Source organism: Pavona decussata, unplaced genomic scaffold, assembly GCF_977016875.1.
Source record: "Pavona decussata unplaced genomic scaffold, jaPavDecu1.1 SCAFFOLD_38, whole genome shotgun sequence".
Classification (NCBI taxonomy): domain Eukaryota; kingdom Metazoa; phylum Cnidaria; class Anthozoa; order Scleractinia; family Agariciidae; genus Pavona; species Pavona decussata.
In genome coordinates this window covers 3,475,137-3,500,000 of record NW_028145460.1, presented here as the reverse complement: position 1 = coordinate 3,500,000, position 24,864 = coordinate 3,475,137, and the positions used below count along the sequence as shown (strand labels likewise).

Genomic DNA, 24,864 nt, shown 5'->3' with positions numbered 1-24,864 from the left:
CATTGTACGATGTCAGTCACAAATTTCACAATATTTCACGCTATATTCGTCTGGAAAATGTGGAAAGGAAAGCCCCTAACCTCCAACACTTCGCAGTGCCTGGGCATAGGTACGGTTTCCATCTTGCCGGCAAGATCTTGAAAATATTAAAGATCTTAAAAAATATTTCTGGCGGCAATGCAAAAGTACCCCGTCGAGAGACCAGAATGTGAAGGGTACTTTGACACGAGGAGAGCCTGTGAAACGAACAACGGCCGTGATCACGCTACAAATCAAGTCCTTTGTTAAATTATTACTTGCAACAAAGAATATGTTTTCTATAAGCTGTACAGAAATTGCTAGTAGTAGCTTATTCTCTGTTGAACTTAGTAGGATAACATTTTGTATCATTTTGTCAACTCATGTATTTTTACACATGTAGAAGTCAGGATTAGGCACATTTTGCTGTTACAGTAGTCCGCCATTCTGTCTAGGGTAATATTTTTAATATCAAACACGAGTTGGGAAACGGCTCCTGATTGGTCCGCAGTCGACGAGCGGAAGTGGCTGTTCGTTTCAGCAGACGTTCGTGGGGCAGGAACGCGTGACGATCCGCTAAGAACGTCTGCGTGGGAGGCTAGTTGGTTGGTTGGTCGGTCGGTTTTGTCGTTAACTTTCGGGCGTGCGCAGTGAGTGAGTTTTAATCATCAGGAAATTCTTATTCAATATGTAGAGAATAATTTGACGATTATTTAGTGCAAGAATGGAGATTATTCGTTCAATCTGGGCCGTCGATAAAATCCGGAACATGGAACATTCCGAAACACACAAAAAAAAATTAAGATACAAAATAATAATAATAAATTAAACAAAAATAAAGGAAAAAAATGGGAAAAAAAAGTGTATATTTATATAAAATGAAATTACATTGTATCCGAAAAAAATTCATATAAGAAGAAGTTCGGAGTAGGTGAGACGGTAGTACAATGGGGCGTTGTAACTGACCACACTGGATGAAGGTAAAAAACTTAAGGATGGTGCCTACTAATATCGAAGTATTTTTGTGCGGTTTATGACTATGCGGGAAAAGCAGATCTTAGGAAGGCCTATTGGAATCCAAAACGAAAATTGGGGGTAGCTACGCATTTTTCAGATATAATTAAGCAATGATATCTCTAAAAAGCGCCAAAATATGAAACAATGGATGGGATTTTTTCCTAAATTAAATTAAAGCTTAATTATCTCTGAGAAATGCATGGCTACCCCCCATTTTCTTTCGAGATACCAAAAGCGTTTGTTAAGTTCTGCTTTCTCCGCATAGTTTTAAACCGCGCAAAAATATTCCTGTATTAGCAGGCGCCACCCAGGAAACCCGAGTATCTTGAGATGCGCAGAACGTATGCGCAGTAACAATAGTTTCGTTCGAGAAACGGATCTAAGCTCCCGAACGACCAACAAAGGAGTACAAATACGGAACGTGAGGCCCTAGGCGAAGACGCGGGAAGCCCGGGAGGGTTTTGGTAAAAAGACTGCGCGAACGACTTTTAGTTCCGCTCCGAACATCAGGAAATTGACTTTTTGGTCAGCCGAGCCGGAACTGTTCCTTTTCTGGCGTAGCGGACGATAAGCACGTGCTGCAAATGGCGGGAAAGTACTTGCAACTTCATTCAGTGTGGTCAGTTACAACACCTTATTTATCGTAGGTACTTCATATATCTCCTATTATAATAAGGGATACATGAGCATTGAAGTACATACCCCATCTACCCCATTTATACTACCGTCCCACCTACTCCGTACTTCTTCTTATATGAATTTTTTTCGGATACAATGTAATTTCACTTTATTTAATAAATATGCACACTTTTTTTTCATTTTTCCTTTATTTTTATTAATTTTTTTCGTGTTCCGGGTTGTTCCGGAATGTTCCGGGATGTTCCGGAATGTTCCGGAATGTTCCATGTTCCGGCTTTTATCGACGGCCTTCAATCTGAGCAAAGTTACAAGTTTTTTCAGTTTTTCAGAATGTCCGGGGTCGTAAACTCAATTAGTGAGAAAAAAAAACGTGAAAATTTTTTTTCCGACGCGTCAGAATTCTCTCATTCATTCTGTAGAGAATAATTTGACAATCATTGTAGTGTAAGAATGGAGATTTTTCGTTGAATCTGAGCAAAGTTATAGGTTTTTTTCGTTTTTTTCTACAAAGTGCGGTTTCTTTTAAGAATTAAAAATAATTTAATTTGTCAGTTTTCACGCGAAAGCGGAACGTGCCATGTCACGCATCATTGACGTCGTAAACAAAATTATGCAAATTTCTGGTGAAATGAACACTTTAAGATCTTTTCAGCTTTCATAGAGGTTTCAAAGGGAAAAAATGTTTCATTTTCGAAATTTACAACTGGAAATTTATGGGAAAGCAAAAGGACGCGGTCGATAAATAATTCTCATCTAGCAAGAGCTTGTCATAGTTCATTATTTTTACTTGAGGATTGCGTGGGCTGAACTCCAAAGGAAAAATTTCACGCATTTATGTCGGGCATGAAATGTAATGCGATACTTTGTTGAACAGGTTTCCCTTTGTGAGATCGGCTTGCCCTACTCGGATCACCAGTCCGGGTCGGATCAACTCGGATCGTAGAAAAATTTAAAAATAACAAAGAAATGAGACTTTTACCTATCTGAAAATCACTAACTTCACCAGAAATATCCGGAAAAGAGCCCTACTACGGGCACGTGAGTTCCGTGTTGTCAAGCCGCCATTTTGTTTCACTAGTGCCAGTTCTTCTCGGACGGACGAATTTTCAGACTCGTCTTCAGGCCCGAATGAGAGCTTATTGAAAGCTGTTTTTCATCGCTTTTTGCAGCAGATGGCATTACAGTTTTAGAAGAAAACCACCCCTTTGTATTTATCGATGCAAGCTTTCATCCGTGCTTTAAAAAGCAGCAGAATGGCTTCTGGACGTTTGAGAAACGCACACATTTTGTGGTTAGTATTCTTTACCCCAAACACAGTAATGAGTTTAACTTTCTATTAAGATTAGGCATCATCACCATTTTTAATAAGTATACTTGTATGTTTTAATATATATTTATGAGTTTTATATTAATTATTTATTATGATTAATTATTTATGATAAGATTGATTATAATAAAAATGATTGGTTGTTTTCATAATTTTGGGCAGTTTTTTTTAAGGGGGGGGGGGGGGGGGTAACAAGCTCTGGATCAATATTTGTTTCTGAGATACTGTCCAACTACCCCTCCCCAAGCCTAACATTTTGCCCTAAGCGAGAAGCAAGTGTTAATGGGTTTGGGAAGGGGTAGGTGGGCAGTTTAAAAAAACGGGAGAAGGGTTCGCAGGCATATGAGAGTCAGGGAAAGAAGTTTTTTTTCCCATACATTAAAAAAATGCCCAGCCAACACCTGGGACAAGTACCTTGATCGGAGAACCGAGGACTGGGACTGAGCTGACAGTATAATTTTCATAAAAGTGCAAAGCGAAAACACACAACAAATACAACACTGCCTGTTTGTACGTGCCTGACTCTATCGTTTTCTTGGAAGTATGAAAATTACAAAAAAGAAAGAAAGATAGCGAAGATTTCGTGCGCGCTGCAACAAGTTAAGGTACTGGACACGAGTCTGAAAATTCGTCCGAGAAGAACTGGCACTAGTGAAACAAAATGGCGGCTTGACAACACGGAACTCACGTGCCCGTAGTAGGGCTCTTTTCTGGATATTTCTGGTGAAGTTAGTGATTTTCAGATAGGTAAAAGTCTCATTTCTTTGTTATTTTTAAAATTTTCTATGATTCGAGTCGATCCGAGTTGATCCGAGTTGATCCGACCCGGACTGGTGATCCGAGTCGATCCGGTCCGACTTTTATACCTGCCTTTAATGAATATTTGATTTCTCTGCCCTCACTATTAATTATCATTTCTATTGTTTTTTACGTTAAAATGTAGTATGATTCTATGCACTCTTATTATTCTTGTCTTTTGTTCTGTTCTACTAGTTAGTTGCACGTAATACGCCAGTTAGTGGCAGTGACCAACTCGAAAGCCTAAGCTCCTTTGGTCACTGCGCACATTTTACCTAGTTTGATATTTATGTAATTTAATGTTGTCTTTTGTGATGTATTGTAATTTCCTTCTGTAGTAAACTTTTGAAAGAGTGCATAAATAAAAAATCTGAATCTGAATCTGGATCTGTATCTAACTTGAGTGGTCCTAGGTTCTCAATCGTCGTAGAACTTGTCCTTACATACGCAACTTTTTGTAACAGAAATAAAAGTGTCAAGAGCCTCACCATTAAGGTGAATGACATTTGAGTTTCTTCACTGCCTTTAAAACAAAAATGACGTGTTAAAGTCGAACTAACACACTCGTTGTCTTATTTCATTCTTTTCGTTTTCTTAGGTCAGCCATCAAGGGTATCTAAAGTCCCAGGAGATTTGCCTGCAGCATTCTTAATGCTTGAGAAGATAAAAATGCCGAGCAAACCAGGGTGTCTATCTAACTACACGTCCATTTATGAAGATTATATGACCTTTCGTGGGTACTAGTTATTTCGAATGGCATAACATTATCGTTCCTTGAAAGAATTGTAAATTTGTTCACCAATTTTCATGGAAATTCCCGCCGCAGTTTTAATCGAACAGTCTTAAAGCACGTTACCGTGTTCAATTACAGGAGCTTGTAAAAGAAAGAATGAATGAAAATAAAATGTTCAAATTACGTTTTTTGTTTGCTGTTGTTTTGTATCCTGTGCATTGGCATCCAAGATGGTAGACACAAAAGTACAGCAGTCGTGTGTTAAGCTTTTTTATGCCCGAGCGGATCTCAGGCTGGTTGTTTAAAGAGTTACTCATAACGGGCTAGAGGTTCTTAGCAACCAAACAGAGACTTCGGCATCCCGCGGAGATAGCAGGCAATTTGCCTGGTATCTCCACTGTAAGTCGAATATCTTGGAGCATTCCAATGAAATACAATCCATTCTAGCGATCACTTCTGTTTCGCTTGGGGCCTCAATTTTAACGCGAAAGTGTTATAATCCTTACACCTGAAAGTTCTTTCTTTGGGAGCTTTTAATTAAATTTCTATCTATAACTCATGACTTGTGTGCAAAGGGCAAAGACAAATTGCATGTTTTCCCACAGTTAACTCTTGGAATGCGATGAACCTTAATTTAACAGGAACACCCAACAGTTTGTTTTTGTGGAATCTTTTCGCAGAGATTCAGATTAAATTGCAATGAAAACTTCTATGTTTATTTGGCGGAATCGTGATTATTTTCGTCACACAGGAAAACATGGAGGCAAAAAGCGCCACAATTCTGGGTGGGTGACACCCCTAGTGCCACAGCCAAAATGGGCAAAATGACTGGGCTGACAAAAATGACTCTAACTATGGAAGCAAAGGTCACATTTCAATGAAACAACTACCAATTTATTCCTCATAAAATGTGCTTTCATATTTCAGTGGTCACAGCTTGCATATCTGGTGTCCATGGTAACTCTGGTATCAGATTTCTAAAATTTTCATTAATGATCTTTTTAAACACATTCTTTTGCTAAACATTTCTACCATAAGACAAGCACCTATAATAAAGAATTTACAAGGTTTGGATACCTTAACTATCACCAATTAAGAAATAAGAAGAAAAAACTTGTCTTAGAAGCACACTGTCAGCAAAAATTGGAAAAATGCACGACCACACCCAGATAGATCATATTACAAATTTACAAAAGGGTAGCAGGATTTTACCTTTTTTAAAGAAATAATGCAAGAAAGGAACCAAAAACATACATAATTTTCTTCTACAAGCATAACACTCTTATTATAACAAGTATAAAAGTTCTTTTCACAGTGTTCTGGTTCATGAGAGCTCCTTTTTTTAAGGAGACGCAGCTGAACAAAAAGAAATAAAGTGAAAGTTATATACACTCCAGTCTCTATTCTTGGTTGTTTTCACATGAAATAGTGTTCATATCTCCCTCTTCTTTGTCCTGTGGTCAAAAGTAAGACAGCTGAATCTCACCTGATCTTGGAGAAAATTTTCCTCGTCTACAGAAATAAAATCAGGGATGTAAAATGCTTTCGGCGGTACCTGAAATCGTGCAGCGATAAATTGCTAGTTTTGGACCTTAGATTCTTACAAAATGGAAAGTGTGTCCTGGCAAATCAAACCTTTTTGATAACAAAATCTTCGAGGTGAAACTGAATTTTTTTCAGGCTTCCAATTTCCAATTGCATAAATTGGAAAATTCACTGCGATGATCACTTCTCACTTTCATCTATATCCGCAGACTCATATATGAATTATTTCATATACTTTACATCATAGACTCAAAACAGTCCAATGTTAATGATTGACCATTTCGAATAAACGATTGTATGAAGGTGCAATTGATTGTGCGTCTCTATGCAAATTCCATTATTCTATGTCTTTAATACGCAGTTGATTGTCATACTGTGCAATTGATTTTCTATTTGTGTTAATGATTGTCCAAAGGTGCAATTGTTCATCCGTGGATGCTATTGAATATTTAACAATTATTCCATGAGCGTGCGTTGGATATGAGATGGTAAATAGCCAACGAGGCGCGAAGCGCCGAGTTGGCTATAACCAGTCTCATATCCAACAAGCGCGAATGGAATAATTGTTTTATTAAATTCTCCCCGTTTGGATATTGATGTTAAAGTTTAAAGAATTTTATTTTAAGTAAAAATTTCTTTTAAATTAAAACGACCGGATGTTGAGGTAACTTCCGACCAAAGCGCGCGAAACTTTTAAAAATGATCACATGACACGTGCAGCTCCTTGCAAACGGAATCGAAAGCGAAGTAGATCGGACGCAGCCGGACATCTCAAATTCAAGAAACGTTCAAGTGTACGAGTAAAAACCTTTCTGAGACAAGCATTTAAGTGCTTTTGAAGTTCCAGCTGATAGAAAAGCGTAATAGTTGTGCACATTTGAGCAAATGTTTTGCTGTGTGGTGCCGAGCGAAGGAAGGGATCAAGGATGGTTTATTTTTATGCTGAACTGAATTCCTCGCAGACGTTTTAAAACACTTAAGGCAAACCGAGTCCAAGTGTACGAGGTACAACCTCACTGAGACAAGCATTCAGTGCAAGTTTTTGAACTTCGAGCTTATCGAAAAACGTAAGAGCTGTGCACATTTGTTCAAATGTTTTGCTGGCTGAGTGGTGCCGAGCGACGGAAACGAACATTATGGCCGCCGCTTGTGCGGATTTCATGGATGAACTTTTGTAACTGGAGTCCTCGTAAATGCATAGAAACAGAAAGGAAGGCATTAAGCTCTTCTTAAGAAATTTCTTCGATCGGTTTTAACCTCTTACCGCCAGGATTTGAAAGCCATCATCAAATTTTTGAAGGTAACCGATTGTTATTGTTGTTGTTGTTGTTATGTGATCTAAATCGTAAAATCGTGCAATTTTTCAGATTTTAAAGGAAACTTCGGAGATACGTACCATTAAATAGTGTCATGCCGAACTTTGTGGCTTTTGTTTTGTCATTGTCTGGTATTTCTTTTCTTTTCTTTTTTTTTTTTTTTTTCTCCATTTTTCTGAAGAAACTTTCGCTTCTCGCCGAAAAAAGGTTTTAGCTTACCGACACCTGGGGCAATCGTTTTCCATATAAGGTCAAACTACGGTATATGAGCTGATAACCGGGATTTAGTGAACCAATCACAACGCTAGAAATGCAATATCCGAGACTGAGAATTTAATAATAATACATATGCAAGTAGCGTTATTGAAAGTTCATTCGCGTTAATGAAGTTCATGGAAGTGCTAATGAACGTATATTTGCCGTATAGTTTCAACTGTTGGCGTAAATGAATGTATATCTTGCGTAAATGAACAGCAAAAGGTGTAGATCGTCAAGGAGTAACGCTGTTAAGTACATCGAATTACGTAAATGCAGAAATACACTGACATACCAGAAGTCCTTTCGTTTTATATCTATTAGAGTATGGAACACTTTAGCCGACGAACTTAACTTGAATATGGACAAGCTTTCTTGTTTTAAATCTGTAATGTTTAAATACTGTTTCACTGTTTTTTCTAGATAACTATGACTGCGATAATCCTCGAAGGTTTAAGACTATTTGTCTAAAATGTAACCGCTCTCGTAGTCTTGCTCGTCCAGTAACCTGTTGTCGTTAGTGCATTCATCTTGGCTTATTTTACTTTTTTTAAGTTAAATCGGGCCCATAGTAATTGGCTTCTCGCTGTTGTGGATACCCAGCCTAATTTAATTCACTGTGTTGAAAATGTTGTAAATGGCGAAGCTAATAAAAAAAAAATAAAATAAAGGATTGTGTACGGTCGTGGCCTTTCCGACATTAATTGCCGCACCACTATTTTCATGGCAAGGTTTCATAACTAGTCCTTCAATTAAGGTCATTCCCCTAAAATAAAAGCTAACATAACATGGTTTTTATTATACAGGCAGGAGTGTTGTACCGGAAAATACAGCACTCGTAAAATTCATACAAAACTACATCCGGGACCCGAGTGGTGTATTTCCCATATCCTCATTAGTGAGGATATTAATGAGGTCATTTCCCGCTTTTTCATAATTGTTTGTACAAACAGTCGGTGAAAAATGGTGATCGATATATTTGTCTATATAATAAAAAGAAAATTACACGGTGGCTTAAAGATATGAATTTATTAAAACAATATTTATCTCAAAATATAACAATAGAGTTGATGTTCGCGGGCGTAAATATGTTTTTGGCCCGACTCAGGCCTCTAAAATCAGCTTTAAGAAAGGCCAAAAACATATTTATTCCCAAGAAAATCAACTCTTTTACTATTATAATAGTTTCAGAGGGCATTCACAAAAGGAATCAAAGACAGTACAGTAAGCGATCGCGATATCTTTTGTGAACGCTGCCGGAATCACGTAGGCTTTTATTTCATTGTACAAAAGCTTTCGTTGTCACAAAAACTTAAAACTTTGGCAGAACACCACAAAATGTGTCAAAAGAATCTTTGCTTCTAAGTTTTCAAAAGGAAAATAACCGAATTTTTTAAACGGCGAAGAAATAGTCACTAACGACTGTTGAAATTAATCAGTCTGCAATTGCTTAACTGAGCTGGTTTCGCTCAAAGAAGACAAATTACATTCACCTCGCCTCAGGCCGTGGAGCTACTACAGACATTATTTCCACCCGCATCGCCCACGAGTTTCTGTATTAAAGTCCTCTTCATCTAGCTCAGACGACTGAGAATTTGCTTCTTCGTCAGGTTTTCCATCGATTTTGTAGCTCAAAATAATTTTTTTGCAGATGGCAGCTCTTCCAGTCAAACAAGCAAGAAAACGGCGCGAACAGTTGAATGGCTTCCAGTTCTGATTGGCTGGCTACGTTATTTTCTTCTCTCTTATTGCCTCAGAGCAGCGGGCTAATGTTTTAGCCCGCTGAATTCTTCAGTTTAGCCCACAAAATACGCCGCAATGCCCGATGAAATTATTATAATTTTTTTTTACCACTCTAAAACAAAATTCATATCTTCGCGCCGTCGTGTAATATCCTCTATGTTCATATTTCGTCAAGTTACTAATTAATATAATCTTAATATGTTTGCTACGACATTAAAAGAAAAGAGGGTGTCACCTTGCTCGTTCTTTAGAAAAGAAACATTGAAATATGGTAATTTATGCATTTTTGAACAAAAAGGACTATAATAAAGCATCAGTACCCAAAACAGGAATTATTTTTTCAAGAAAATAGTTACAGCTCATTTCATAGAATGTTTTCACTGTGCATAAATTATTCCATGTGAAATCTTTTTGAAAACTATTCCTGACCAGTATTACCGAGATATTTAACAAAATAATCTAATCCGTTACCTCTCTCAAGGTTCGCCAAAATGTCCATTGGTTAGATTTAGGCAAAAATTTGATATTCGTGAACATAGGATTTTCCTTTTAAGAATTTTCCTTTTAAAATTTAAAAATTTTCTTGGTAGTTGGCAAATGAAAAGAGAAAATGGGGTCACTGAGTTGGTTTTGCAGATATTCCACTAAGCAGAGGTCAATCGAGCTTCAGAACTGGTTTCTCCTCTCCATTGTGCACAGCCAGTAAAGTTGCGCACTGTAAAACAGGGGAATAACCCTAACTATGATTGTACTGACGTTTCATTGCATTCACTTGGTCACAGGCCACTCAGCTGTAAACTCCCAGAGGACGTCTTGAACCGCCGGCTCACAATGAACACTTATCTTACTGGGTTTGTAATATTTTACTGGTGCGCTTAGTAGCGTCCTTTTGAAATTGTGAGCTCGCACTCTATTCGTGAGTTATTGCAGGGTTTTCTTAACTGGTATGCGTGGAAGATTAATGACGATAATTTTAAATGAGGCATTATCAGTGTCCGATGTAGGTTGTTTCTAGCTAAAGCACAATTTGGAACGGGTCTACGTTAAATAGAACGCGAGATATTATTTTTCCTTTTTCTGATTTAGCGACAAATTTGCATCATATAGTGTAATGACTTCATTCTTCGGCACTCCTAAGAGTGGGAAACCTAGTAAATGATAACTCGCCAAAATGGCCTCAAATCAACACAGGCAATACAGGCAATACACCTTAAAGCAAGGTATGACATTTTTATTTAAAACTTTCCAATATTTGTACCTCCTAAACCTGATCGTAAACATTCCCATACAAACTCTTATATTTGCGCAGTGACCGCTCACAGCTTGAACTTGCGCCTCCTGTAGACAACAATAAATGCAGCATAAAGAATACAGAAATGACAGTAATTAGTACTAACCAATTCTTATTCCAGCATGCAAACCGTTTAAAGACCGTTGGCTCGTTAGTAAAAATTATGGTTGAATATCAATTTGACCATTTACAGTTATTTACTTGCAATGATGCTCTGTCCGGTTTCTCGCGATTTGCATCAGCGGGGCATCGTTGAAAATCACCGCAAACGATCCCCGTCACATTTCAGTCAAGACAGTATAGAAGCTGCAAAAATTTCTTTCCTATAGTTCAGAGCCGATTTCGGTATTGCAGAAAGCAATTAACAACACAAAATTCGATCATGCAACTAACATGCAATTTTAGAAACTTCCATAATCGTTTTACCCTCGAAAGCCTGTTTTCAAATAGTTGCATCTCTCACAAACCGGTCTAGGCGGGCAACCCTTGTAATATCCCTATCCCTTGTAATATCCCTAACACTAAAACGATTACCTTTCATGGTACGATCAAAACAGTCCCATATTGTCACAAATCACAAGACAAATGTCACAAAACACGAATATAGGATTAATGTTGCCACAAGCGTTTTAACCTCGAAAGTGCGGGCATCGATATTTTTCTCAATATCCAGTTTTCAAACAATCAGGCGAGAAGTTCTCACCATATCGTCGTGCAAGAATGTCTGCTGCAAAAGGCGAGGTACAGGCTGTAAATCGAAAACTGCTTAGGCGGTTTTCGTTTTATTTTAGTTGATATTTTTCAGTTGGTTGTTCATTTATATACCTGCCAACTCTCACGCATTATGCGTCTGAGTCTCACGCCTGGGGACTAATGACATCGATCTCACGCATCAAGGACAATATCTCACACCTGACTCACAAATCCAGACGAGTTGTTCTAAAAAATCTTCATTTCATTTCAGATTTGTAATGTATTATTTCCTTGCTCCTACTAACAATCACAAAAGCTTTCAAATGTCTACAATCCGTTTGAATCGTAAGTGTTCAAAGGTCGTCGGAATATCGTCGGACATTTTCGGCAACGTTCGGAACTCTTCGGAAAATCGTCGGAAATCTTCGGAAGTGGCTCGGACGTTTTCGGATATCCCCGTCATGATGAGACAAAAATCTCATGCGTTTGACTCAGAAAAAGTTAGCAGGTATACATTTATGGCATTTTTTTTAAGGCAAGAATTTCAGAGCTTGTACTTTTATTAGTAGATTGTTAGGAAACTTACGCGATGGTGGCCGCGACGAGAACGCCACAAAACAAAACCTTCTGCACGTGAATTTTAAATTTTGGTAATTTGTTTGCCATCCTCAACAAAAAAACAACCTGAAATGACCAAATTTAATTTTTACTTGAACGCAACTGGCGAATCCTGGTTAGCTCGCCGTTTCAGTTGAAGTAGAACAGTTGAAATCATGGCCAAGTAGTACGAATGAAGTAAAGTTATATTTTCAAGCGACGTTTTCTTTGGTGTTATCGTCATCGCTGCTTAAGTTTGCTAATAATTAGGCGGGAGTCTCTTTTCGTTTTTCGCAAACGCAATATTTTTCACGTCCCTCCAACGTCTAGGCTACAGCATCCTAAGCCGACGAACATGCTGAAATTTTTTTGGATGTCCCCTATTAAGACGTAATTTTGAGATCAAAAACTTTTCTTCTGGTATTGCTTCAATTTGTCGAACATTGATCTCTAGTATTGGTATCACGTTAGACTTGCCACAAGTCGACTGCTAACTGGACTCTAAGAAAAAGGAATTTGAAAAAAATTTTTTTTAAGTCGATGATACTGTAACCTCCAACGCAGACGTCCTTAGGGGTTCGTTACGCGTTTCGTGGGGGAGAAAACGCTTGACGAACCCCTAAGGACGTTTGCGTTGAAGGCTAACAGTACTGATTCGATACATTTACTTTTATTTATATTAGGCAGGATTTTTAAGGTTTTCGCCCATCACCATAATGCTAACATTACACTTCATAATTTTATTTCATTATAAAATATTGAGGAGAGGAATCTTCATCTGGTGACATGCACGACTCTTACCGGCAAAACACGATCACATGCAGCTCATGATCAATGTTTATCCGTGATCACAAGGTAAACAATCACAGAGTTCAATGCCATCGCATGATAAACAACCATAACTCGATTCTGTAACTAACTGAACATGCAATTTTAGAAACTTCCATGATCGTTTTAATTTACCCTCGAAAGTTCGAGTTTCGAATTTTCTGGCCTGCTTTTTGCCAGTATTAAGCTTTTAAACCGTTGCATCACTCACAAACCGGTCTAGGCGGGCAACCCTTGTAACATAACACTAAAAACTTAATCTTTCAGTTATTTTCCAAACCTCGAACTTATAGATTAATGTTGCCATAAGCGTTTTAACTTTGAAAGTGCGTGCATCGATGTTTTTCTCAGTATCCAGTTTTCAAAGAATCAGGCGAGAAGTTCGCACCATATCGTCGTGCAAGAATGTCAAGAATGTCTGCTGCAAAAGGCGAGGTACAGGCTGTAAATCGAAAACTACTTAGACGACTTTCTCTTTATTTTAGTTGGTTTCTTTTATAACTTGATCCTCTTTATTGTTTTTTGCGCAGATTGTGCTCCAAGATGAAATCTCACCCGAAATGGTGCAAGGGGAATCGAAAACAGCAGAGTCCAAAGGTAAACTGTAAATAGTTATTAAAAGTTGATGAAAACGTCAGGAAAGAAAATTCCTAGTAGCCATACATCGACATTTACAAACGAACCACAGAATCGACTGGGACTGTTTCAACTGCGTTACCTACAGTAGAAATTATTATGAACGACTAACTCTAGTAAAGCTGGTTTACTAATTTACTGAAAAAACGTCACTCAACCGTTGCCTGCAACTACCTGCACCTTAGAAACAACTTATTGACAACATCAACAAAAAAGACAAATGATAGAGAAATTTACTGACAATACACCAACGGACTTTTGACTAACAAAAGAAGGGTCGAAATGCACCAATCACAAATTTTTACTGTCTTCACAGCTAATAACATCACGGCTTATTGACAAACCTGTAATAACATCTCAGCTTCGCTGACCAATCAGGTCAACAACAAGAGACATTTATACCATCTACTGATGTTCCTCAATTTACTTGACTCTGAAGATGACTTCCGCTCGGGTTGTCTAAACGTCAGTTCATGTCACTTCAAACAGTCCTTCTCAGGACTACACTCACCCGGATGATCATAATTTACGTATACATGGTAATATCATTCTCCTTAGCCTTAACTTGAGCGATCCTAGCTTCTCAATCGTCGTACAACTTGTCTCTACATTCGTAACGTTTTGTAACAGAAATAAATTAAAGTGTCAAGAGCCTCACCATTAAAGGTGAATAACATTTGAGTTTCTTCATTACCTTTAAAACAAAAATGAAGTGTTAAGGTCGAGCCACAAGTTAACACACTCATTTTCTTATTTCATTCTTTTCGTTTTCTTAGGTCCGTTATCAAGGGTATCCAAAGTCTCCGGAGATTTGCCTGCAGCATTTGCAATGCTGGAGAAGATAAAAATGCTGAACAAGACAGGGTGTCTATCTGGCTACAGCGTTGCAGAAGATAGGACGTCTTCTGTGCTACCTTAAAAGAATCGATAATTTCTTCACAAATTTTCATGGGAATTCCTGCCGCAGTTTTTATCGAACAATTTTAAACCACGTTAGCGTGTTCAATCACAGGTGCTTGTAAAAGAAAGAATGCATGAAATTAAAATATTCAAGTTACGTTTCAGTTTCGTTTACTGTTGTTTTGTATCCTACGCACTTGCATCCAAGATGGTAGACACAAAAGCACAGCAGTCGTGTGTTTAGCTCTTTTATTTCCGAGCGGATCTGAGGCTGGTTGTTTAAAAAGTAAACAACGTTCTGATCCACTTGATCAACTGGGTCTTGTGGTCTCATTTTTAGAGAGATTTCCGATGTCTCAAGTCTTTATATCTACTAATCAAAACTCAGTCTCGGATTCTCATTTTAAATTAATGCAAAAGTTTGCATTCTTGCAGAAAAAAATTCTGGTGTCACAAGTATTGAATAAGCATATCGCCACACCTTATTTACTTAGGTTATTTCCTTTGGAAGTATTTTGGCAATAGAACTAGGAAGATTAAGTGAATTGAGGTTACTTTATTTACCATGTTCAGCGGCCTTATGCCTCACTGGGGGCTCAAAGGACTAAGAGATTTACCATGTTCTGACCAAATTTCCTTGTCTAGTACCCTACCTAGCACTGAAAGAAGCTACATGTATGTAAAGGTATATTTTTTTTTTTGCAGGATCTTGTTGACGTTTAAAGTAAGTTAGGTAATTTACCTAACTTACCACTTCAATCGACAGTCATGAGCTCACATAGAGAAAACAGAGTGAAAGAGAATAAGACGATGATTCCTAAAGCGAAAAAAAAAATTAAAACACTTGTACTATGGCTAATGATTTTGGTCGTTTACACTAATCAAAACATTCATAGTTAAATGACTAATCTCAATGGTTAAAACACCTATTATTAAAGGTCATTTTAAGTATTTCCATTCGTTGACAATTTCAACTGTTAGGAATGGTTAAAATGACCGTTGTTACGTCGTGTTCGGAAGGAAATTAACAAATGAAATGAAATTGGGGTGAGTGAGAGACACAATGTTTCTGGACATGCTTGAATGGGGGAACTGACGTTTGCTCCTAGGTGGGTGGGGGAGGGGACTTATTTGGGGGACAGTAAGTAAACACAGAAAGTAAGCCCTTGAGCAGTAAGTTCCCCTAGGGAAACCTACAGCTTGAAACCATTTATTTTTCCTCTAAGACTTGTTGGAGACTGAAGCTAATTGTAAATTGAGTAAGATTTGACTATTTTAGCATTTGAGTAATTGTTGTTATCTTGAAATAAGATCGTTTGTGGTGTGATTCGAAGGAACCAATCATAAGTAGCCTTTTGATAGACGCCGGAAATCCCTATACGTAATCCAGGACGCTTTGTACTGAACAAATAGTCCTGTCAAATTGTTACTTCTTAGAACGGGTGTGAGTTGAGAAACTGTGACTAGCTGTGAGATCAAATTAGTTGAATAAATCCTTTAAAACCAGACGTGAGTGGTGGAGATAGAACACTGTTTATCTTGGAGGAGAACATTCTCCACAGACTTCCCAATCGGCAAAATGTAGTTTATGCCAAAAATGCATCCAGTCATAGTTAAGAAAAGAATTTTGTTACACCGAACCTCTTTAATTTTTCATCATAAAACTCATTCCTGTCTTTAAAATGCTAACAAAACCAAAAAAGCAACTGTTACTTGTTGTGAATTTATATGTGTACAAAACAGATTTAGTACTTAAAATGGGACAAAGCCCAGTTTTAATTTAAATTACGAGAACATTATTCACAGACATTGAGTCACAGATATTTAATATTTGTCCTTGCTCTAAGAAATTGAGTTTTCTTTGGACATCGCCTTCGGAAACCTATTTGCTAAAACTGTTAAAGCAACTGCCCGTTAGCAATGTTCCTGTTAAGATGTTCAACTGCACTGTCAACATTAAAACCGGCAAGTATACCTAACTCTTGTCCGTCCCCACTTTGGATACGCCACTCAAAACTGGGCTCCACGGTCTGTCCAGTTAAATTCAAGAATTGAAACAATCCAGCGACGTGCTACCAAGTTCATTCCTCAATTACCGTTTTCCTGTTCAACTTCTTATAATTCAAGACATGTCAACCATCAGTTCTCTCTTAAATCCGCTCCTAATGCAGATCTACTAGATCGTCAAGGAGTAACGCTGTTAAGTACATCGAATTACGTAAATGCAGAAATACACTGACATACCAGAAGCCCTAACGTTTTATATCTATTAGAGTGTGGAACACTTTAGCCGACGAACTTAACTTGAATATGGACAAGCTTTCTTGTTTTAAATCTGTTATGTTTAAATACTGTTTCAGTGCTATTTCTAGATAACTATGACTGCGATAATCCTAGAACGTTTGAGACTATTTGTCTTAAATGTAACCGCTCTCGTAGTCTTGCTCGTCCAGTAACCTGCTGTCGTTTGTGTATTCATCTTGGCTTATCTTACGGTACTTTGTTTAGTATTTTTTTTTTATAGTTTAGAGCCGATTTCGGTATTGCAAAAAGCAATAATCAACACAAAATTCGATCATGCAACTAACATGCAATTTTAGAAACTTCCATAATCGTTTTACCCTCGAAAGTCAGTTTTCAAACGGTTGCATCAACCTCGAAAAGTCCCTGGGAACGAGGTTGACGGTTGCATCACTCACAAACGGGTCTAGGCGGGCAATCCCTGTAATATAACACTAAAAAGATTACCTTTCAGTTATCACATGGTACGATCGAAGTCACAAATCACAAGACATATAACACAAAACACGAACATAGGATAATGTTGCCACAAGCGTGTTAACCTCGAAAGAGCGTGCGCCGATATTTTTTTCAGTATCCAGTTTTCAAACAATCAGGCGAGAAGTTCGCACCATATCGTCGTGCAAGAATGTCTGCTGCAAAAGGCGAGGTACAGGCTGTAAATCGTAACTAACTGCTTAGGCGACTTTCAAATTATGTTAGTTGATATTTTTCAGTTGGTTGTTCATTTATGGCATTTTTTACCTCCCGACAAGCAAGAATTTCAGAGCTTGTACTTTAGCAGATTGTTAGGGAACTTACGCAACTGAGTGACCGCGACGAGAACGCCACAAAACAAGACGCTCTGCAAGTGAATTTTAAATTTTGGTTAATTTGTTTGCCATCCTCTGCAAAACAACAACCTGAAATGATTAAATTTAGTTTTTACTTAAACGCAACTCCTACCAATTTGATTCCTGGTAAAGTTATATTTTTATGCGACGTTTTCTTTGGCGTTGTCGTCATCGCTGCTTAAGTTTGCTAATAATTAGGCGGGGAGTCACTTCTCGTTTTTCGCGAGCGCAATATTTTTCACGTCCCTCCACAGTATCAAAACGTCTGGGCTACAGCATCCTAAGCCGACGAACATGCTGAAAATTTTTTGGATGTCTCCTATTAAGACGTAATTTTGGGATCAAAAACTATTCTTCTGTTATTGCTTCATTTTGTCGAACTTTGATTGCTAGTATTGGTATCACGTCAGACTTGCCACTTGTCGACTTCTCACTGGACTCCAAAAAAACGGACTTTGAAAAAATCTTGTATTAAGTCGACAGTACTTATTTACTGGAGGGAGTATATAAGGCAGGATTTTTAAGGTTTTCACCCGTCACCATAATCCTAACATTACACTTCACAATTTTATTTCATTATAAAATTCTTGTTGCGCGATCTAGCTTTGATAAGATTTTTCCCCACAAGTTTAGTTTGCTGGTAGTGAAGAGTTTTTGTTTAGTAAAGTAGTCGTTTCTAGCTTTAAGCACAATTTCGAACGGGTCAGTTTCTACGTTCAATAGAATGCGAGATATTATTTTTTCTTTTGTCTGATTGAGCGATGTATTTGCATCATCTAGTGTAATGATTTCATTCTTCGGCTTTGAAGCCTTTTTCGGATTCTAACAAATAAGCCTCCAATCGACGAGAATTCTTTTCTTAGGACAAAACAAATGCAGCATAAAAAATACAGATATGACAGTAATTAGTACTAAGCAATTCTTATTCCAGCATGCAAACCGTTCAAAGACTGTTGTCTCGTTAGTAAAAATCATGGTTGAATATCAATTTGACCATTTACAGTTATTAACTTGCGATGATGCTCTGTCCGATTTCTCGTGATTTGCATCAGTAGGGCATCATTGCTATATAAAGTACATGTAAATGAAATGTAGTGGAGCTCATTTGTCAGGGAAATCACCGCAAACGATCCCCGTGACATTTCAGTCAAGACAGTATAGAAGCTGCAAAAATTTCTCTTCTATAGTTCAGAGCCGCTTTCGGTATTGCAATAAGCAATTAACAACACAAAATTCGATCATGCAACTAACATGTAATTTTAGAAACTTCCATAATCGTTTTACCCTCGAAAGTCAGTTTTCAAACCGGACAAACCGTTGCATCACTCACAAACCGGTCTAGGCGAGCAACCCTTGTAATATAACACTAAAAAGATTACCTTTCAGTTATCACATGGTACGATCAAAACAGTCCCATATTGTCACAAATCTCAAGACAAACGACACAAAACTCGATCATAAGATTAATGTTGCCACAAGCGTTTTAACCTCGAAAGTGCGTGCATCGATATTTTTCTCAGTATTCAGCTTTCAAACAATCAAGCGAGAAGTTCGCGCCATAACGTCGTGCAAGAATGTCTGCTGCAAAAGGCGAGGTACAGGCTGTAAATCGAAAACTGCTTAGGCGGCTTTCATTTTATTTTAGTTGATATTTTTCAGTTGGTTGTTCATTTATCGCATTTTTTTAGAGCTTGTACTTAACTAGATTGTTAGGGAGCTTACGCAACGGTGGCCGCAACGAGAACGCCACAAAACAAAACGCTCTGCACGTGAATTTTAAATTTTGGTAAATTTGTTTGCCATCCTCTGCAAAACAACAACCTGAAATGTTACTTGAACGCAACTCCTACCAATTTGGTTGCTGGCGAATCCTGGTTAGTTCGCCGTTTCAGTTGAACTAGAACGAGTTAAAATCATAGCCAAGTAGTATGAATGAAGTGAAGTTATATTTTCAAGAGAGGTTTTCTTTGGCGTTATCGTCACCTTAAGTTTGCTAATTATTAGGCGGGGAGTCTCTTCTCGTTTTACGTGAGCGCAATATTTTTCCGTGACGTCGCTCCCCAGTATCTCCCAGTATCTAAACGTCTGGGGACAGGCTACAGCATCCTAAGCCAACGAACATGCTGGAAATTTTTTGGATGTCTCCTATTAAGACGTAATTTTGGGATCAAAAACTATTCTGGTATTGCTTCATTCTGTGGAACTTTGATTGCTAGTATTGGTATCACGTTAGACTTGCCACTTGTCGACTTCTAACTGGACTCTAAGAAAACGGACTTTGTAAAAATCTTGTTTCATGTCGACAGTACTGTAGCCTCCAACGCAGACGTCCTTAGGGGTTCGTTACGCGTTTCGTGGGGGAGGAAACGCGTGACGAACCCGTAAGGACGTTTGCGTTGAAGGCTAACAGTACTGATTCGATGCATTTACTTTTATTTATATTAGGCAGGAGTTTTAAGGTTTTCGCTCGCCACCATAATCCTAACATTACACTTCACAATTTGATTTCATTATAAAATTTTGAGGAGAGGAATCTTCATCTGGTGACATGCACGACTCAGTTACTGGCAAAACATGATCACATGCAGCTCATGATCAATTTTTGTCCGTGATCACAAGGTAATGGTACACGATCACAGAGTTCAATGCCATCGTGATAAACAACACAAAACTCGATTCTGTAACTAACTGAACATGCAATTTTAGAAACTTCCATGATCGTTTTAATTTACCCTCGAAAGTTCGAGTTTCGAATTTTCTGGCCTGCCTTTTACGAGTATTCAGCTTTCAAACCGTTGCATCACTCACAAACCGATCTAGGCGGGCAACCCTTGTAATATAACACTAAAAGCTTAACCTTTCAGTTTTTTCAGATGTCACAAATCGAGAGACAAATAACACAAAACTCGAACATATAGATTAATGTTGCCACAAGCGTTTTAACCTGGAAAGTGTATCAATATTTTTCTCAGTATCCGGTTTTCAAACAATCAGGCCAGAAGTTCGCACCGTATCGTCGTGCAAGAATGTCTGCTGCAAAAGGCGAGGTACAGGCTGTAAACATAGGCATACGGGCAATTTTTTGCCATGGGGGGGGGGGGGGGGGGGTGAACCATTTGCTAAAATTTTTTTCGTAACTTGCCCAATTTTTAAGAAACAGTCGAAAAGAAATGAGGGTCATACGATGCACCAAAATAAGGCCTACATATGAAAAGAAAATATTCTTACATATGAATCTATCCGTATGAGCTCATAAAACACGTTAAAAGAAATAGTTGTCTCTGCCATTTCGACGGCCGAAGATATCAATGATACGGTCCATGTCATTGTTGACTACAGAGTTAGTATATGCCCTTTCAATGTTAATAAGTGCGATCAGTACTGACACGTTGTTGCCCCATGGTGCTGCGGAGGTAAGTTATCAATCTGTGCAACGCACTGAATGATCGTTCTGCAGAACACGATGTAATAGGTAACACTGCAAGGACATGTATACCACATTAGCAAACCGTGGAAACATATCAAATTGATCATTCTCGTGCATTGTCTCCAGCATTTCTGAAACAGCCATGTAGCCTTATCCGCGCACACGACGAAAACTCGCGTAATTTTCTGCTCGGCTTCCAGAATCTCGCCGTCAATTTTGTAAAATTTAGCAACGCGGGAGAAGCTCTCTTTATCAGGTGTTTCACTGTGACAGCCGGATATTTCCCAAAGCACAGAGTATTTCCTTGTCATTTCCGCTCAACCTGAGCTCAAGCTCGGACAGCATGTTGTCGATGGGCAAATAGTAAGTGTTAATACGGTGGTGCGATTCCGGTGCAGGTGCGTTTGTCTTTGTGTGTGTTCATCTACAAGGGCTTGAAGGCCGGGCGCGATGGCGTTTGCCTGGGTGCCCTGGCGGATGAAAGATCAAATAGAAGATCGCAGCTTCTTCGCAATTGCTTAAGTTGCGTACTAACTGCGAGAATCTTTCCTCGATTTAATAACCAGAAACTCATCAATTGCTAGCCAACAACTGTCTCGTATGAATGTAACTTCAATTGGCGCCAAAATTGATGACACATTCACCTTTTTTACACCCTATTTCGTCACTGTTATCCCTTTTTGCTCCCCTCGTTTATCCTTTCAGCCCTCCTCCCCCCAAACAATGTTCAGTTGTACGGCAATTGCTGTGATCTCGAGGTACAAACAAGCAACAGTTGGATTGAGGAGCGGGGTCTTTTTCACAGCTGAATGCGCGAAAAAAAGAGTGGTGTTATTTGGTGCACTGAAACTACTATAGAAACACAATGTGTCACCCCCCCCCCCCCCCCCCGCCCCGTACGCCTATGGCTGTAGATTGAAAATTACTGAGGAGACTTTCTTTTTATTTTAGTTGGTTTCTTTCATAACTTGTTCCTCTTTGTTGTTGTTTGCGCAGATTGTGCTCCAAGACGAAATCTCCCCCGAAATAGTGAAAGAGGAATCAAAAACAACTGAGTCCAAAGGTAAACTGTAAATAGTTATTAAAAGTTGATGAAAACGTCAGGAAAGAAAATTCCTAGTGGCCGGCCATACATCGACATTCACAAACGAACCACAAAATCGACTGAGACTGTGTCAACTGCGTTACCTGCAGTAGAAATTATTATAAACGACTAACTCTAGTAGAGCTGTTTTACTAATTTAGAACAAACGTCACTCAACCGTTGCCTACAACTACTTGCACCTTAGAAACGACTTATTGACAACATCAACAAAACAGACAAATGATAGAAAAATTTACTAACAATAGACCAGCGGACTTTTGCCTAACAAAAGAAGGGTCGAAGCACACCAATCAGACATTTTTACAGTCGTCACAGCCAATAACATCACGGCTTATTGACAAATGACCAATAACATCTCGACTTCGCTGACCAATCAGGTCAACAACCAGAGACATTTATACCATCTACTGACGCTCCACACTCTGAAGGTGACTTCCGCTCGGGTTGTCGAAACGTCAGTTCATGTCACTTCAAACAGTCCTTCATAGAACTACACTCATCCGCATGATCATAATATACGTGTACATGGTAATATCCGATTCTTATTAGCCTTAGCATGAGTGGTCCTAGGCTCTCAATCGTAGTAGAACTTGTCCTTACATACGCAACTTTTGTAACAGAAATAAAAGTGTCAAGAGCCTCACCATTAGAGGCAAATAACATTTGAAGTTTCTTCATTGCCTTTACAACAAAAATTACGTGTTAAAGTTGAACTAAAAATTAGCACACTCATTGCCTTATTTCATTCTTTTTGTTTTCTTAATTAGGTCCGCCATCAAGAGTACCCAAAGTCTCCGGAGATTTGCCTACAGCATTTTCGATGCTGGAGAAGATAAAGATACCGAACAACCCAGGGTGTCTATCTAACTATACAAACGTTACGGAAGATAGGACCTCTTTTCTGAAATATTAGTTTGAATGGCATAACATTATCGCTACCTTAAAAGAATTGATACTTTCTTCACAAATTTTCATGAAAATTCCCGCCGCAGTTTTAATCAAACAGTCTTTAAAGTACGTTAGCGTGTTCAATTACAGGAGCTTGTGAAAGAAAGAATGCATGAAATTAAAATATTCAAGTTACGTTTTTTGTTTACTGTTGTTTTGTATCCTGTGCATTTGCATCCAAGATGGTAGACACAAAAGTACAGCAGTCGTGTGTTTAGCTCTTTTATGCCCGGGCGGATCTGAGGCTGGTTGTTTAAAGAGTGGGTAATATTTTGATCCACTTTGTAAGTCATTATCCGGCAATTAAGATGTGGAAAGTTCAGTGTAAGCCAAACTTTTCATAACTTCTTTCAGTACAAATCTAAGGAGATTCTGTCGAACCGTTATAGGAGATTTTTCTTAGAATAACACTCCTCAGACAAGGACAAACCTACTAAAAGAATGTTAGAGAAGCACTCTGTAAATATTACCTTGCTCAATATTGATGATACACTCCTTCCCCCTCAGTACTTGAATTGCATTTCTGAGCTGCGTGTTAGTCCATGTTTTAATACGTCCAACTTTTGTATTTTGCGCTTCATATGTTACAGTAAGAGTGGAGAGTATAAATAAAAAATGTCAAATGTCAAATATGAATTATGAAAAGGACAAACTTACGTATATTGAAGTGCCATTAACTGAAAACTGTATAATGAGGACTACATCTGCTCCGCTGGATGGTGGCTTATCCATTGGATTATGTTATCCGCTCTTTGAAAATTTAGGCCTGACCATAATTAGTCTGATCCATACTATTTGATACAATAATGACGAGAGGAGCAGCCTATCTACGTAGCTACAAAGCAGTTGGTAAGCCAGTCTTCCGAAAAAACCTTTAAATCCTTGTAATCTTCGTCTTCTTGCAAGTAAAATTTGCACAAACTTAATACACTTTTCTGTTAGAACCCCATGAGCAAACTATATCTAAGTACCATGTAAGTCTCCTTTTGGCTGTTGAAAACGTGGTCTTTATTTTTGGCTAATGTTACAACTAGTTACCATGGTTACAGACGGGTCAAATTATGCGCCATCGCCTGCTCTCCCTACTCTACAGGAATGTTTTTTTTTTTTTTTTTTGCGCGTAAACTACGAAAAGACACATCTCCATAGAAGGAGACGGGTGTTCATGTCCTCGCCGGGAAACCATATTTTCACATAGCACGTTATATCTTGCTTTTACCCGATTGTTTATATCTCCTAGCTTAGGACATCTGCACTCCTTAGGAGAACCGAGGCCGCCCATCTATCCATGGCATATTTGGCGTAACCGGAAAAAAATTGAAACCAGTCGTTTTCGTCTGAGTCCTTCGTGTCGCCTCAAAAATTCTGAGGTAGCCCAGACAGCAGGCGCGGATTTCAGGGGCAGCGGGTTTACATTTAAGTTGCCGCCGGTTCAACTTTTCCCGCCCGAAAGCAAGAGTGCTTTGTATCACGTGATCAGATTTGTTGAAATAACGGGCCGCCTTGAAAGGACGTCTGGGATCAATTGTATAAAGACGGGAGTGCTTTTATATTGGAAAAATACATCACTCGTAAAACTCGTACGAACCTACATCCTGGACACGAGTTGCGCATTTTCCATATCCTCACTGGTCAGGATATTGACAACGTCATTTCCCGCTTTTTCGCAGTTGTTTGTGTAAACAGTCAGTAAAAAATGGCGAAAGATAGATTTGTCTATATAATAAAAAAGAAAGTTACACAGTGGCTTGAAGATCCCAATTTAATTTTCTCGTGTTAAAAGAAAATATATTTTACTCATTCGCTGCGCTCGTTCGTAAAATGTTGATAAACTTCATTTCTTCGCAACGCCGTGTACTAAATATAAAAAGTTATTGTGGAGCTCCGCTAATCCACTGTAAGGAAAAAGGTAGC

At 38.4% G+C, this 24,864-nt stretch overlaps 2 long non-coding RNA genes across 7 annotated transcripts in view; both read left to right on the top strand.

Moving 5' to 3' along the window:
* Positions 1-14,498, top strand: part of LOC146483662 (uncharacterized) — a 16,820-nt gene extending 2,322 nt beyond the window's left edge. The window contains exons 1-3 of one of the 4 annotated variants that reach the window (XR_014863812.1): positions 11,272-11,423; positions 13,331-13,397; positions 14,213-14,498. This is a non-coding gene — a long non-coding RNA (uncharacterized LOC146483662). Of the gene's footprint in view, positions 1-11,271; positions 11,424-12,604; positions 13,236-13,330; positions 13,398-14,212 lie in introns of those variants that run through there. The other 3 variants (XR_014863810.1, XR_014863809.1, XR_014863811.1) reach the window with 3 other exon arrangements.
* A 2,643-nt stretch (positions 14,499-17,141) lies between these two features.
* On the top strand, positions 17,142-23,085 carry LOC146483661 (uncharacterized). Of its 3 annotated transcripts, none has more exons than XR_014863813.1 (3): positions 17,142-17,286; positions 21,894-21,960; positions 22,770-23,085. It is a non-coding gene; the product is annotated as an uncharacterized LOC146483661 (long non-coding RNA). The 3 variants fall into 3 exon arrangements; XR_014863815.1 differs by lacking the exon at positions 17,142-17,286 and adding an exon at positions 17,304-19,065; XR_014863814.1 differs by lacking the exon at positions 17,142-17,286 and adding an exon at positions 19,072-20,517.
* Positions 23,086-24,864: the final 1,779 nt, after the last annotated feature.